This window comes from Phascolarctos cinereus, unplaced genomic scaffold, assembly GCF_003287225.1.
Source record: "Phascolarctos cinereus isolate Bilbo 61053 unplaced genomic scaffold, phaCin_HiC Scaffold_726;HRSCAF=1367, whole genome shotgun sequence".
NCBI classification, from domain to species: domain Eukaryota; kingdom Metazoa; phylum Chordata; class Mammalia; order Diprotodontia; family Phascolarctidae; genus Phascolarctos; species Phascolarctos cinereus.
Genome location: NW_027556098.1, coordinates 197,479,184 through 197,496,972, shown reverse-complemented (window position 1 = coordinate 197,496,972; position 17,789 = coordinate 197,479,184). Strand labels below are relative to the sequence as shown.

At 37.0% G+C, this 17,789-nt stretch overlaps 1 pseudogene; it reads right to left on the bottom strand.

Moving 5' to 3' along the window:
- Positions 1-16,613: 16,613 nt before the first annotated feature.
- On the bottom strand, positions 16,614-17,542 carry LOC110201720 (N-lysine methyltransferase KMT5A-like; annotated as a pseudogene).
- Positions 17,543-17,789: the final 247 nt, after the last annotated feature.

Here is a 17,789-nt window from a genome sequence, read left to right as displayed (position 1 = left end):
AATTCTAGGAAGGCAGATTGGGACTGTGCTCATGATGGGAAATAAGAGACCAATCTGAGAAACTGCATCTTGTGTTAAGGGAGAAGAAATTAAAGATGAACACATGGGTGATTGGGGAAATGGAATACTAACAACAGAATAGAGAATTCATGAAAGGAAGATGGCTTGGGAATTTAAAAAAAATAATTAATTTGTATTATTTGTGTGAAACCTAAGTATAGTAAGTATAATATGATATTCCTGCCTATCCACAGATTAAATTTGTTATTTTAGAAAAGGAAATGCATGTTCAATAGAAGTGTATCAAATATTTTCAACATATTTATGGAACAACTTTTCACAGAAAAAAATGAAACTTACTTTCTGATGCCGATTTCTCCCCACCTCTTCTGAGACACTCTGAAAGGCTGACTTTATTAATTTGACCTATTTTTGATATACACTTATTCATTTTTACTTTTCAACATTTACTTCCACAAGATTTTGAATTACAAATTTTCACCCCATCTCACCCCTCCCCCCACCCCAAGAGGGCATGCATTCTGAATACCCCTTCCCCTAGTCTGCCCTCTCTTCTATGTCTGCCCCCCCTTCTCTTATCCACTTCCCCTTCTATTTGCCTGTAGGGCAGGATAGACTTCTGTACCCCATTTCCTGTATTTCTTACTTCCAAGTTGCATGTGAAAACATTTTTTTAAACATGTGTTTTTAAACTTGGGGTTCCAAATTTTTTCCCTTCCTCCCTTCCCACCCACCCTCATTTAAAAGGCAAGCAATTCAATATAGGTTATACATGTGTAGTTGTGCAAAACACTTCCATAGAAGACATGTTGTGCAAAACTAACTCTATTTCCCTTAATCCTATCCTGCCCCTCCATTTATTCTATTCTTTCTTTCGACCCTGTCCCTCCTCAGAAGTATTTGGTTCTGATTACACCCTTTCCCAATCTGCCCTCCTCTCTATCATTCCCCTGTTCTCTTGTCGCCCCCCCCCAATTTTCCTGTAGGGTAAGAGAGATTTCGATACCCATTTGAATGTATATGTTATTCCCTCCTTAAGCCAAGTCCTGTGAGAATAAGATTCCCTCATTCCCTCTCACCTTTCACTGTTTCCCCTCCACTACACGACCCTTTTCTTTTCTGCTTTTTTTATGAGATAATTTACCCCATTCTACCTCTCCCTTTCTTCTTCTCCTAGTATAATCCTCTCTCATCCCTTAATTTCATTCTCCAGATATGACCCCTTAATCTTCAACTCACCCTGTGCCATCTATCTATCTATCTATCTATCTATCTATCTATCTATCTATCTATCTATCTAAATATCTATCTGTCTGTCTGTCTGTCTGTCTATCTATCTCTACATACATATAATTTTTCCCCCTCAAACTACCCTAATACTGACAAAGGTCTCATGAGTTATAAATATCATATTTCCATGCAGGAATATAAACAGCTCAACCTTAATAAGTGCCTTATGATTTCTCCTTCCTGTTTACCTCTTTATGTTCCACTTCAGTCCTGTATTTGAAAGTCAAATTTTCTATTCAGCTCTGGTCTTTTCATCAAGAATGCTTGAAAGTCCTCTATTTCACTGAATGACCATTTTTTCCCCTGATGGATTATACTCAGTTTTGCTGGGCAGGTGATTCTTGGTTGTAATCCTATCTCCTTTGCCCTCCTCAATATTATATTCCATGCCCTGTGGTCCTTTAATGTAGAAGCTGCTAAATCTTGTGTTATCCAGATTGTGTTTCCACAATACTTGAATGGTTCCTTTATGGCAGCTTGTAATATTTTCTCCTTGACCTGGGAACTCTGGAATTTGGCTACAATATTCCTAGGAGTTTTCCTTTGGGGATCTCTTTCAGGAGGAGATCGGTGGATTCTTCAATTTCTATTTTGCCCTTTGGTTCTACTATATCAGGGCAGTTTTCCTTGATAATTTCTTGAAAGATGATATCTAAGCTCTTTTTTTTGATCATGGCTTTCAGATAGTTCAATCATTTTTAAATTCTCTCTCCTGGATCTATTTTCCAGGTCAGTTGTTTATCCAGTGAGATATTTCACATTGTTTTCTAATTTTTCATTCTTTTGGATTTGTTTTACAGTGTCTTGATTTCTCATAAAGTCACTAGCTTCCAATTGCTGTATCCTAATTTTTAAGGAAGTATTTTCTTCAGTAATCTTTTGGACTTCCTTTACCATTTGGCCAATTTTTCTTTTTAGGGCATTCTTCTCTTCATTGGCTATTTGGACCTCTTTTGCCATTTGGGTTAGGCTATTTTTTAAGGTGTTATTTTCTTCAGTATTGTTTTGGGTCTCCTTTAGCAAGCTGTTGACTCGTTTTTCATGATTTTCTTGCATCACTCTCATTTCTCTTCCCAGTTTTTCCTCTACTTCTCTTACTTGCTTTTCAAAATCCCTTTTGAGCTCTTCCAAGGCCTGGGACTGATTTGTATTTTTCTTGGAGGCTTTGGATGTAGGAGCTTTGACTTTGTTGTTTTCTTCTGGTTGTATGTTTTGATCTTCTTTGTCACCAAAGTAAGATGATATAGTCTGACTCTTTTTGTGCTGCTTGCTCATGATCCTGGCCAATTACCTGAGTTTTAATCTCTTTGTTCAGGTAAGAGTCTGCTTCCAACGTGGAGAATGTACTATCCCAAACTTCAGGGGTTTGTACAGCTGTTTTCAGAGATACTTATAGGGACCTGTAAATTTTCAGTTCTTGCAAGGTGGTATGATAAGAGATGAGGTGTTTACTCCTTTCCTGGCCTATGCCATGGTCTGTTAGTGACCACAAGCACTCCTTTCTGTGCTGGAACTGTGAGGAAGGTTTTCTCTCCACTGCCACTACAAGCTCACCATACCAGCACTCCTCCACACCCCAGGACCGCTGCCCAGAACTGTAACCCAGATCCAAGCACAGGCAAAGCAAGAGATTACTGCCTCAGCACTGGCAAAGAGATCCCTGCAATCCTTTTCTGATCAGTCACTTGATTCCCCCTCAGTCTGTGGGCCAGAAGCTGAGGAAGCAACCACTGCCCTGGGGCCCATGTTCTGTGTTCTGCACTCTGGAACTGGCTCTGAGACGTAGCTCCTCTCTCAGCACCACAGAAACAGACTTTTCCCATGACCTTCTAAGTCTTTGGCATTTGTGGATTGAGGAGTCTGGAAACCGCCACAGCTGGGTGTGATTCAGTCTTTGAAGCATGCTCCAGGTTCACTGTGGCCTGTATGCCCATACCTCACTGTGCTCCGCTCCACTCCCAGCCTGGTGTGATATACCTTTCTGATTAATTATCCTGGTTGTCCACGGGCTGGTAATTTGCTTCATTCTGTCTTTTTGTGGGTTCTGCTGCTTTAGAATTTGTTTAGAGACATTTTAATAAGTATTTTGAGGGTTTGAGGGAGAGCTGAAGCAAGTCACTGCTTTCACTCCTCCATCCTGGCTCCACCTCCTTAATTTAACCTATTAATGCAACTGAAGTCAAATAGTCAGTGTACCTTTCAAGACAAAAACAGAAACATAAAGATTGTCAATCTACATTTTCCCAACTGTTAGAACCTTCAAAATTCTCATGAGTGCAAAAAACCCTATTTATTCTGACTTGCATGCATGTTTTAGTCATCATGTACTACAACTTTGCCCAAGTAGCTTATTTTAAAAAATAATAAGCTCAAAGATACTACCCTAAAGACTGGGTGATTGTTATATATCTACAGAATTTTTTTTAAGATTTTTTTTTTTACTTTTAAAACAGCACATAAGAAGTACATGATGGGTGTGACCAGGTTACAGCATAGTATTAATTGAAAACTAGGGAAAATTTCTAATTGAAAAAAAGGATGGACAACTCATGTGGCAATATTCACGGATAACTAAACAGTGGGCACTACTGTGATCCACTGGCATTTTTTGATGTCATGAGACATCAAGAAAGGTTGTTTGCCCATGGGATGGTCACCTGTGGCAAAGTTGTGTCAGGGCATAGACAAGAATTACACTGCACCATTGATTTAGATGAGTTGATTTAGTCACGATTTGAATTATTGAAGGGAATATATAGAGTGATGAGATAACAAGTCCCTATAAGTACTTAAGTATTCAGGAGACATAAACATTTCAGTTTGCATTTTGCCCATTTTGGCGCAAAAACCAAAGTGATCTAAATTGATGATTGTGATCTCATATAACCTAGAATAAAAGATAGTTCATTACTTAGAGGCTAGAAATGGATGTGAAAAATATATGATGGCAATGGGTAAGTAGACAGATATTTGCATATGTTTGATAATTATAAGTGAAACCTGTTTTGGCATGCTGATGTGGAAGTTTCAACGTGGCTCCATTTATTTAGGTATAATCAAATAAGGGAGGAAATGTCAAAAAATATCCTTCAATTTATCTAGGGATTAAGGTTTACAGAGACAATGGAGAGATATAAGTGGTCAGCCTACATATACCCTGTATGGAGAAAATTATAAGGAGTGAATCTATAATTTCATTTATATAGATGATGAAACTTCTTCCACCAATGCAAAATAATACTTTCTCTGCTTAAGCAAATTGCCTAGAGAAATGAAATATTAAGGGATTTCTCCAGGATCACAAAATCCATGTGTCAGTGGCAGGATTTGAACCTAGATGGTCTTGACTCCTGGGTTATCTCTCTATCCATTACATCATGCTATTTCTTGCATGTACTTTATTTACATTGTGAGAGTTGTAGAAACAAAATAAAGGTAAGTTGAAACTACTGAAAGTAACTAAGATGACAATAATTTATTTGTAGGAAGTTTACCCTTTCTGTTAAGCAAACAAATCTTCCCTGCTATGAGTATATGTCTTTAAAAGGATTCCAAGGCATCTAGGGGAAAAAATACAGCCCAAGTCCACCTTGTGATGATTTTTCAGGTATTCTCATGGCACCTCTACTGTTTTCCTCTTTTTGCTCTACAGTAGCTCATCAATTTATTTATGTATCCATTCATTCATCACCTATGTATCTATCTGTTTATTTATTAACTTATTTGCAGCGTCAGTTCCTATGTTAAATAAAATGCTGTATGTCACCACTGCAAGCCAGGAATGGTGGAATTTACCTGAAATGTCTTAGTCTCAAAAGAGAGAAACCAAATAGATTTAATTAGCAATGATTTATTTATGTAAAATTCTGTCAGTTTTCTTTTTTCCCCATTGAACATTCTTCTAAAAATACTCTAAATGGAGTCTGATCTCAGACAGGAAACTTTTTCTTTAAAAAAAAAAAAAGTAGGGTACTGATATGAATGCTTCTGACTAGTCCTCTTTCTTGTGTCTTAGAAAAGAAAAAAGAAAAAAAAGAAACTTTACATTTCTGAGAAAATATTTAGTCTCTCTTTGTTCTTTGACCTAATGTTTCTGTCTTCTTAAGATTCAATGATAAGACCACGAACTTTTTCTTTCATTTGACACCAGAATATACTCCCAATTCTAGAACCGTAATTTTTAAATTTATTTTTACAAGTAGTTATAGTCTTTCCTTCCACTGTTCCAACCCCCCAAATGAACTAGTCATATAATAAATGGGTAAATACATCTATAGACATACAGATGATAGATGATGATAGATAAAAGCATCATTATAACATGTATAGTCCCAAAAGACATTCCCACACTGGGCATCTCCATAAGAGTATCCCTCTCTCTGGTCGTAGTATATGATCTTGGTGATATATTGCTATAATCTCTTTGCTAGAATTTTATTTAAAATTTTTGCATCAATATTCATTAAGGAAATTGTTCTATAGTATTTTTTTGTTTTTCCTCTTTCTCATTTACATATCAAACCATATTTGCATCATAAAAAGAGTTTTGTAGGACTCTTCCACCTATTTCTTCAAATAATTTATATTATATAGTATTAGGATTAAACATTCCTTAAACGTTTTTGGAATTCCTTCATAAATCCATATGGTCCTGGTGATTTTATCTTAAGGAGTTCATTTATGTTTTTTTCTTTTTTTTTTGTTAGATAAGGTTAAGGATTATATTTCTTCTTCTGTAAATCCAGGCAGTTTATATTTTTGTAAAGTATTCATCCATTTAACTTTCAATTTGTATTTTATCCTTTGGTTCTAAGATATTAGGGAAGTTTCCCTCAATAATTTCTTGAAATAGGATGCCTAAACTCTTTCTCTGACCATGACTTTTAGGTAATCCAATTACTTTTAAATTATCTCTTCTCAATCTATTTTCCAGGTCAGTTATTTTTCCTATGAGATACTTCACAAGTTCTTCTGTTTTTTACCATTCTTTTGACCTTGTTTTATTGTTTCTTGATGTCTCATGGAGTTATTAGCTTCCACTTGCCTAACTCAAAATTTTAAAGAATGATTTTCTTCAGTGAGCTTTTGTAATTCCTTTTCCATTTGGACAATTTTATTTTATAAGATGTTATTTTCTTTGGTATTTTTTGTGCCTATTTTACCAAATTGTTATTTGTCTTTTCATGATTTTCTTCCTTTGTTTTCATTTCTTTACCTATTTTTTCCTTTACCATTCTTATTTAACTTTGAAGATAATTTTTATCTCTTCCAGGAAGTTTTGTTGGGCTAGTGTACAACTTATATTTTTTGAGGCTTTGCTTGTAATTATTTTGACTTTATTGTCTTCTTCTGAGTTTGTTCCTCATCTTCCTTGTCACCATAGTAGCATTTTGTGGTCAAGGTCCTTTTGTTGTTATTGTTGTTCATTTTCCCACTTTATTTCTTGATTTGGAACTTTATGTTGGGCTCTGTTCCAAACAAGGCAGGGATGAGGAGTACAGGTGGTATAGGGCCACCATCTCAAGCTTCAGGCTTTTCTGCATTGTTGTTTTCAGAGCTAGTTTGGCAGAGGGGGGAGTTGAAAATGTTCAGTGCTTCCAAGGTGGTGTGATCTGGAGAGAGGTGTGGTCACTGGTATCTTGGTCTGCACTCTGGTTTTTATCCAGAAAAGGCTCCTGATCCCTTGGGATTGCAATTGATACTGTTCTTCAGTGCCCCTTTTCCATTAGGATTGTAAACAACACTGTTCCCCAGGGTCCCTGATGCCTTGGGGTCAAAAGTGATACTGCCCTTAGAGCTTCCATTCAATCTTAACCAAAAGTACTCCTCTCTATCCTTAACTTATAACCTAGAAGTCAGAACTCTTCAGGGCTCTCTTTCCCCTTTGATGGAAATTGCTGCTTTCTACCATTGAATTATATAAGCAATGGAGTTGCCAAAGTGTCTGGTCCTGGGGCCAGTGCTGCACTGGAGGCCCCTGTAATCTATTTCTGACCAGTTGCTAGGTCCTTTTGTTATCTGTGGCATGATAATTCCCTAAATTGCTGATACTTCTCTTCCTACCACGTGGTCCTATCACTGGTATTTTTCTTCCACATGGGCTCTGGGGCAGCCTCCATCCCCATGATACTGATCTCTCTTTAAAACTATGTAAGTTGTCTTGGGCTGGAAGAATTTCTCACTTTGACTGTTTGTTGGCTCTGCCACTCCATAAGTTTATTTGTAGCATTGTTTTAAACTTTTTTTAAAGTACTATGTCAATTTTATTTTATTTTTTAATTAATTAATTTATTTTTAGTTTTCAACATTCATTTCCATAAGATTTTCTAAATCTAAACTTGTTTAGAAGGAAATGTTGGGAGATCTCAGCTAAGTGCTTCTCTACTCCACCTTCATGGCTCTGTCCCCCAAAGTCCCTGGACTCATGATTAATCATCACATAGATCATAGTTCTAAAGTCTTTTAAATCTTTTTTTAATTTATAATGATATTGCTATTACATAAATTGTTCTAGATTTACTTAATTCATTTGCATTTGTTAATAGAGGTCTTAGTTTTGTTTGAAAAAAATCTTTTTCATTTCTTGTGACAAAATAACATTCCAACATATTCATATACTATAATGTACTTAGTTATTCTCTAATAGGAGGACCTCCACTTAATTTCCAATTTTGGTCTAGTATGAAAAAAATGCTCTACAAACTGTTGAACATATGGATCAATTTCTACTTTCTTTGACCTTTTGTGAATATAGGTCCAGTAATCTTTACAACTTCGTCAAAAGGTATGCCAATTTTAACAACTTTCTAAGTATAGTTCTGAAAATTGCTTCCCAGAATGGTTGGACCAATTCACAGTTCTTATCAAAAGTACTCTAGTGAGTTGTTTTCTAATAGATCCTCCAACATTTGACCAAAAAAGGACCACATTCAGCTAGACTTTGAACTTCAAGCTAAAGACATTGGATAATAACCTGTGGACATTGGGTATCAATTGGAGTATCTTGACCATAGAAATGACACAATGACATTTATGTTTTAGGGAGATAAATCTTATAGCATTTTGCAGGAATGCTAGGAAGTAAAGAGAGTAAATGTAAGGAACCAGTCATTACAGTATTGACAGTAGAAAATAATTAAGATAAAGCCTCTTTAGGATGGTGGTAATGAAAATGAAAATGGTGGTGAGATGGAAGCAAATATATTATAAAAGTAGAGTATGACCATTTTAGAGTTATAATAAATGCTTCATGCATTCCTTTTTGAGGATTATTAGCAACTTGGGTATCAGGAACTGAGTGTTATAAAAATTCTAGGTGGAAAAATAATGAAGTATAAATGAAAGAATGCTGGAGTAGAAATCAAGAAGTCTGGGTATAAGTCTCAAGTCCACCACTGATCACTCTGTGGCCCTGGAGAATTCATAAGACCTCTGGCTCTATTTCCTTTTTTTTCAGACAAAGACAGGATTTATTAGAATACCATCATATTGGGCAGACTCTTAAGGAGTTTGAGCATCTGTGAAGTACTGGCTAGATTATAAGAATCTAAGCCATGACTAGATTTTTATAATCTAAGCAGTGGCTAGATTTTGAGAATCTAAGCAGTTTAGTGGAGACAAGATGGACTTTATATACATTAACACTGTAGGAGTGATCTAGGAATGGCCAAGTAGTCTATGAGGTAAGAATTCCAGGGACCTGGACCACATGGCCAAGGGAGAATGGAGAAATGTCCTGGGGCCATAGGGAGGTCCACAATGAAAGGCCAGTTGATAGGATTATAGCCTCAGGGGAATGCCAGAGATTTGACCATTTGGGAAAGTCCAGGGTTTTTCCTTTTTGGGGTCTAGATCCCCTACTCATCATTCCCCCCTCAAACAAATGGTACACAAATTCTTTTGGATTAAGGGGCAAAGGTCTCAGCTTCTGAAACTGCTTCCTGCTGGCAAGGGGCATAGAGGCGTCCCTGCCTCAAGGGGGTCCCAAAGAGGAGGTTGACTGGAATCAAGCACAGGCTGCATCCAGGGAATGATAGGGGGGACATTGGCTGGTACCCGCTGTTTGTTAACAACTATAGGTGAATGACCTATCGTTTGGAAGACACAAATCTGACAGATATAAAGCAGGGACTAGATTTAGGGCCCAACTTTGAGAGGATAAAACATCCTTAGCTCTGTTTGGATTCAGATAATTCAGTTTTCCTATCATGCTGTAGCAAATCCACCTCATAGCCAGACTCAGGAATACCAGCTGGGTAACATTCTGACTTCCCACCAGTATCAAATTCTCTGAGTAGCTTGTGGCATTCCTTTCAGGTGGTGGATTATTGACTATCAATGGATTATGATTCATCAGACAACTCAAAATAAAATCCTATGAGCTCTTACCTCAAAAAGCAAGTTTTACTAATCACAGCTTAGGAAAATCTTTTTCAGGATTTACATCTCAAATTTAAAATTGTCCTGGTATAAAAAGTCAATCATTACAGATTTTTGTATACTTGCAAATTCTCAGCAAGCCATAAGCCAAATGAGCTTACACAGTTTACACATTAAAACAATAACCAACAATAGCCAAAAAATTTTAGTGGTAACCAAATTATAAAAAGTTGCTCGACATAACTGATAAAAAAAAAGTTCACCAGTTTGAAACTTGAAACAAACCCATTACCAATCAGGTAACTTCAATTTTGTTAAATTCATTTCCAAATTACTTTACATAGAGAATCAACATCTCATCATTAACAGTTAATACTACAAATTTAAAAGACCATGCTTACCCAACTTCAGAGGCTAGCTTCATTACCTTGAGCAGGATGTGCTGATCCTGGGTGATGTTCCAAGGCAAAGGTTGCCCTAGGGTGCAAGGCCATTGCCAGGGGAGCCCAAGCTATAGCTGCTGACCCTTCCCCTCCTTCCTTTCCCAGGTTGGGGAGGGTAAAATCAAAGGTGAGGGGTAAAGGGTGAAACTCTCTTCTCGTATGAGAGGGGTTAACAGATACACTCTTGACTCAAGTGAAGGGAGTAGGAGAAAAGAGTGACCAGGGTTGTAAGGGGGAGTTCCAAACTCCTTTGTGATCAATCACAAAACCTCCAGAATCTGGCAATACATTTTTAGCTGTCTAACCTGTAACCTCCATAAAGGAGAATTCAGGGGTGTAGAGGGAATGGAGTAAGTGAGCCTCAGGGAACCAAAAAGCAACTGCAGTTTTCCCCAATTCTCTAGAACCAAGAGAATTAACAGAATTGGGCATATGCTTCCAGATAGGGCATCTACCCTTGTTCTCTATGCTGTGGAAGGTGTACTCAGGTCCATGGTCTCAAACCAACCCAGTGGACTGAGAGCCTGAGATCTTCAGGCTGAGTGTGAAACAGACTCATAACTGTCTGCCCAAAAAGCGCCTCTAAGCCTTGGTGCTTAGAGAGCTAACCCAACTGTAGAGTAAGAAAGGAGGGGAGGGGCAAGGCTTACATACCTTCCAGTCTTGGCTGAAGAAGATTTTGGGCTTAGGCAGTTTCCCCATATGGGCCACCAAAATGATGAGGTTTAGAGGTTTAGGGGTGCTGGGACCCCAAAATCACAACACACAGGTCCTATCTGAAAGAATTCTACCCAAGCCTTCTTTCAGCCAAAGACAAGATTTATTAGAGCATCATCATATTGGGCAGACTCTTAAGGAGTTTGAGCATCTGTGAGGTATTGGTTAGATTATAAGAATCTAAGCCATGGCTAGTTTTTAAGAATCTGAGCAGTGGCTAGATTTTAAGAATCTGTTTCCTTTTTGATTAAATGAAGATATTGGTATTTAATTTGTTTTTCTAGGGCTAATACTTTATAAAATTATAATCGTGAAGTGAGAGGAAGTGTTAAAGTAATAAAGACCTGGGTTCACATCTTGACTTTGATACATATTGGCTGTGTGAGTATGGTCAAATCACTTAACTTCTCAATGCAACTCTCAGCATGTAAGTTGCAGAGAAGGAGAGAAGGTACTGACCTAATTGATCAAGAGAATTTTCTCATCTAAGGGTTCTTGGTATCATTGAAATGATAAATGTAATCCATATCTTTATTCCTGTAAATACAAATAAGGACATAAATGTAGTAATGAATATCCAAGATGAAAAGAGGAGACCATCCTCTTGGTATATAATTACAGACCAACTGAAACAAAGTCCAGATTTGAGGAAGTAGGTGATTGCTTACTTTCTTTAAATAGGTGACCATATTAATAAATTACCTCTTCAAGTTTAGTGATTATGAAAAAAAATAAGTGAGCATGTCATCAGAATCATATAGTTATTCCCTGTTGGTTGTTTCTAAGTATTTTACATATAGAATATTATAGAAAAAAAATCACTGTGGTGGTAAAGTGTTCTTAAGGTTTACATCTTCTATACAAAGTCACTTCATAGGCTATTATTTGTGCTTCAAAGAAAACTTGAACCTTTCCACAAAAGTGTTTTTGAAATGTTCAACACCACATTAAACAAGAAGAGCTCTAGCCAAATCTCTTCTGTATTTGAACTACAAATGAATCTGTGATATTGAATCCCTGACTGGTTACGATGGTGAGATTAAAAGAATTCACTATGTGCAAGTACCAAGAGATGAGTTTGATCCTCAGTATGCAGAAAATATCATGACACCTTAACTTAAAGCAGAAAATTGCTTTGTGGACTTTGAGAGAGAGTGCTACCTAGAGCAATTACACTTTGGTAAATAATAGGATGCTACCTTTTCTCAGACTGCCTGGATTTGGCAAACAAGATGTCTAACAGGTCTGAGAAGGGCACAGCACATTTATTTTTCTGCAGTGTGAACATGAATGCTTTCATGCTTTTTCCTCTCTGTGCTATAAGAAATGATGTGAATGAAGTAAATCTCTTAATGCATAGTTCAAATAAGGAAATTAGATATACTTATTTATAAGGCTGTATCTTTGCATTTATGTATAATCATCAATAAATAATTAACATGTCAGGACTAAGATTTGAATGTGAGTGTTTTGACTTCAGAGCCATTATTCTTTCCACTTCATCTTGAATTCTCTTTTCTTTGTTTATGGATACTCAAATAGGCTTTTTTTCCCAACAAAAAGCATTTATTAAACACCTGCTAGGTGCTAAGTGTTGTGCTTGGTGCTAAGGATACAAATGCAAATAACGAATATAGCTAAAGAAAAAAAGAGTCAATATGTAATCAGAATTATATATTTCTTTTTTTGGTTGTTTCCAAGTATGCTGCATCTAAAACCTTACAGAAAAAATATACCATAGTCAAGGAGTTCAAACAATGCATATATCTGAGGTGCAAATAAAAGTGTACTAGATTTAAAGTCAAAGGTGTTGGGCTCAAATTCTACTACCATTTATTACTCAGTGACCTTGTCAAATGATTCAACATCTATTTGATTCAGTTTCTTCATTTTTTGTGAAATACAAAGATTGGACTATTGGGTGGGGAACTTGCAGCCTCAAGGCTACGTGTGGCCTTCTAGGTCTTTAAGTGAGGCCCTTGAATTTGGATTCAGTCAATAGGACATACTTGTGGACCTAGAGAGTCACATGTGACCTGAAAGGCCACAGGTTCCTTACCCTTGGACTAGCAATCTACAAGTTCCTTTCCATTTTTAACAAATCTATAGTTTATTTCAATATAGTTTTTTAAAATAAAACAGATTTTTAACATTTACATTGGATACACATCTACATAAGACTAGAAGAGAGAGTGATTCAGGAAGGCAAGGTGTGATGACATTCTAGAACTTGTTTTGAAAATGTCAGGAAAGGTTTTATGCAGGTTGTAAGATTTTGAATAGAATCAGGATTTTGGAGGACTGAAAGGAGGTGATTTAATGGAAACAAGTGGCAGCATTTCTTAATAACTTCAGTGAAAAAAAGTGTTTGCTGTTATCTGTTTGGCCTTATTTTTGTTTGAAGATCATATGGAAGAAAAATAAGAGTAGCAAAAACAGGTACTTAAAAAGAGGCAGGCATCCCAGTTCCCACTTACAGCAAAAACTTGCAAATGTACTAGACAGAATAATGATCAATAAATCTAACAAGACACTGTGAAAAGGACTTCTACTCCCAAAACAATACAAAACATCAACCAAAAGCACATTCAGTGGAAATGGGAGCTTGCACCAAGGCTACTGCAACAAAATAATAGTTTCCCACAGTAGGAGATTGGCAGAGACATGTTTAGCCTGAAAAGCTCTGTTTTCAGATGAAGCAAAAAGAGAAGGCTTCTCATGGAGAATCCCAACGTAGATGGAAACCAAGAGGTAGACCCTCAAAGCAATCAGGTTTGCAGTCACTAGCCCAGACACAGTAGCATTCAAACCAACACATCTCAGGTCAAGAGGCACTGTGTCCTGAGGTCTTGAAAATCCAGTAACCATAAACTCAAATACGTAGTAGGGCCTAACCTAAAAAGATGGAGTTTAGTGCAAGAACATAAATGATCCAGGTCAATAACATAGATAGCTGACCATCCATCCAAAATCACAGCAAAGAGTAGAGTTTGGTCCTGCCACAAAGCACTAATTCAAGAACTCATGGTGGAGAGATGAGTAAACAGAAGAAGACACTGGCTATTATAAATAATTCTTTTAAAAATCAGCCTGAAAGAGAGAGTAATAACATAAAAATTGTGAGAGAAGAAACTAAGCGAAAAGTAAATTTTCCATAAGGACTACATGAATACCTAAAGCATTTAAGAAAGACATAAGAAATGAAATAAAAGTTTTAGTGGAAATTTTCTTTTAAATACCTTAGAAAGGAAAGTGATAAACCTTATCTAAATAACTGACTTCTTGAAAATTAGAATGGTTCAGAAAGAAATAAATGATTCCATGAATGGGCAAGAAATATTAGAACAAAATCAAAATGTTAAAAAAAAAAGAAAATGTAACACACTGTGCACTTTCAGTGGGCAGATGTGTTTATTGTGTTCTCCTGAATAGTTTTAATTGTTATACCCATGAAAAGTGAGTGATCATAGTGAATTATTCCATTTCAAGGTGAAAGAGAAGAAAGTATAACATGCATTATCAAAAACAAGTTATCAAGAGAATAGGTTAAAGAGAGATAATTTAAAGTTTTTGACATTTCCAGGTCATGTGATCAACAAGATGGCCAACTAGTCATTTTATACAGTTCTCACAATCTCTCAAACCTCTCCAAAACAGGGATTTTGTATCAAAAATACAGTTGTTTTCCCTCACTTATCTCCCTTTTCTAGGATACCAAGACCCCAAATATGGCAAGAACATGATTAACTAACAGCAGAAGTTAATCCCTAAATCCTACACTCAGGACCCTGCCCTCCTTCTCACTGCCCACTAGGCTCCAGCATTATTGCAGCACAAGCCAACCCATCAGCTTGCAGCAGAACTCTATTCTATCTCTCCTTCCTCCTAGTGCTGGAGGAAACTAAATGGCTGAGAAGTTTGCTAAGGCTGGGACAGTAGCCACAACAGCCATCTGTGTAGCAATAGGGCAAACCAGAGAGAGAACTAATTGTTAATTTCAAGAAAGAAACAGAAAACAGAATAATTGATTGGGAACGCACATACACAGGAGTGAAAGACAATCTGGGAGGACCAAAAAAAGAAATAATATTAAAAGATAATATGATATCCATAAAAGCAAAACATTTATCTCACAGACAGGATGTATGGTAAAAGGTTAAGGTGATAAGTATCCCAGAAGACCATGACAAGCCAAAAAACCTGAATAACATAGTGCAAGAAATAAAGAAAACTATTCAGTTTCTGAGAACATAAAACAGTATCAATCAAAAGAATCCATATGTTACCCCAGAAGGAAAAAAAATAAATAAAACAATGACTCTACTCAATTAAAAACATGACCAAAAAAAGCTAAAGACTCAACACTATGTTTTAAGAAACCATAAATGAGGGGCAGCTAGGTGGTGGAGTGGCTAGAGCTCCAGCTTTGGAGTCCGGAGGACTTGAGTTCAAATCTGACCTCAGACACTTGGCTCTTACTAGTCGTGTGACCCTGGGCAAGTCACTTAACCCAGATTGCCTCAGTGGGAAAAAAAAAAAGAAATCATAAATGGGAAGGATTAGAGCTATTAGAACCACACATCAAATTAAAGATGGGGGAAAATCAACAAATCACCTGAAAGAAATCCTTGAGAGAAAAATAATAATAATATCATAGCCTAAATCCAAAGCTTCCAAGTCAAAGAAAAAAATACTATAAGTAGCCAGAAAGTTCTTATACCAAGAAACCATAGTCAGTATCATACAAGACCTGGCATTTTTTACTATAATTAAGAGGGAATTTTAGAGCAAAATAACCCTAAAGAAGAGCGGGGGTAGAGTGGACTTTCAACCTTGCAGAGTTGAAAGACAAAAAAAGTGGAACTTTAATGAAATAGAGGATTTTCAAGCAGCTCTAATGAAAGGAGCAGAGCTTAAACTTCAGAAAGTAAACTTTATAAAGTAAACTCAGGAGTCAAACCTAGAAGGGTAAATTCATTTGAGCAAATGAAATGGGCTGTCTAATGTTCAATGCTAATATTCTATTGAGGGAAAAGAAATCAGTGTCCCTTAAGAACCTTAATGTCTTTAAAGGTTATTGAGGACATTACATTAAAAAAAGAGAGAAATTCCAAGGGTAAACTGGCTCTTTTTTGATAGTTTTCTGGGCAGGAGAAAGGAGAACAAAATATACTAGTTTAAGAAGGGAGAAGGACAAGAGTAGAACTTGCCTATTTCTCTATTCCTCATAGAGGAATAGAAGCATATACAAAACTGGAAGAATGGGTGGGTGAGCATCAGATGAACCTCACATGAAAAGGTCAAAGAAGAGTTAAAAACTTATGCCTACAGGCACAAATAATTCTGAGTAGAAACACATCAACTTCAACAGAGAAACAAGAAGGAGTTAGGTTTGTTCTATCCTGACCTGTTCTGCTAAAGTGGGACATAGAAAATCACGCAGAAGGAGGCCATGAGACTACTCTAATCCAGAATTAAGATTTTTAATCTATCTATAAAACCTGCACCAAGTCTTCTACTGTTAGAGTGTATGCATGAGAAGTCCAGACTTGTCTGAAAAAAAAAAACTCATACAAAACAATCAAACATAAAATATGTTTTGATAAACTAAGGTTTTCTGCACAAGGCCGCCTAGAAGGCAACCTACGGCACTTTTTTTTAAATACCACACTGAAAATACTTTTCAATGGATTTTTAAAAACCAGATATAATCTACAAAAATTAGATGTAAACCCCTTCCTCAACAAAAACAAAAACAAAAAGCTATTTCCATTTGAAGATACTTTGTCCAGGGAAGTAGGGATCAGTATTTGAGAGCTGTATATGGGTGGTCTTACAGGAAAGCTTTGCAAGGGTATCATGGAATTCAGTTGGCCAGTTACCATGATTGCTCTGATTGACTAATTGTGTGATCTGTTTCTCAGGCAGCATCCACATACTAATTTTTACTCAGCTACTGAAAATAGTACATGTAACATCCTGTGGACTCCCAAGCATAGAGAGCTCTCAGGGTGGGTGGCAGTGATCTCAATGAGGCCACAAACTCATGGAGTATTTGGTGATAATTACTCCTCTGTTTTTGCCATCAATGATGTTGATTGTCATGCCTCCTTCCTTCCCACTTTCAATCAGTTCATCTGGTTTTCTCTTTTCATCCAACCATAGCTGTCCTTTGCTCCTCCAGGGGCTCCATCTCATGAGATAATAGTTGGTGACTGTGATTCTGTCAAGTGTTACCCTGAGCTTTTATCCTAGAGGCCTGCTTGGTTCAGTGGAGTTTCTTTGGGTTATACTTCTCACTGACAACATTAGTGGTGTTGGGGAGCAATGCCATGGCTTTGGGGTTTCCTGCAGCTATGGATTTGTGGTTTTGATTGAGTTCCAGAGAATTCCTCCTCAGTTCTCTGCTTTCCTGCTTTTCTCATTTCATAGGGTTCATGGGTTAGTTGTCACTAATTCGTTTCTCCTTTCCCTTCCTGAACAATTCAGTTAAGGCTTTTCCCTGACATTTGACATCATGATGTGAAACAATTTTCATCCTGTTATGGCGGAAAAGTTCCAGAGAATCTGTGGTGTCCATTTAGGAACAGATAAATGTATTCTCCTAATTGGTTCAGGGCCTTTCTGTTCACCCTCTCCCTGCTAGGGAAGGTGGCTGCAGCTCTGCTTGCTGTGATTCCTGGCTTGGACATCTTCTTGCCTGGAAAGAAGAGCTGCTTAGGCTCTGGGCACAGTAAAGCAGGCTATGGGGACAATGGCTCCCTTCAGCCTTGCATAGCACCTCCCACTGAAATCTTGCTTGATGGTCTCATCAGCAAGTGAGCCAGAGAGAAAGAGGAAGCCCCTAAGCTGAGGCAAGCCACTAAGGGGTCTCACAATGAACTTCTACTCATAAGTTGTTTTTTTTAATCAGAAATTTAATTTCTAATGACTTGAAAC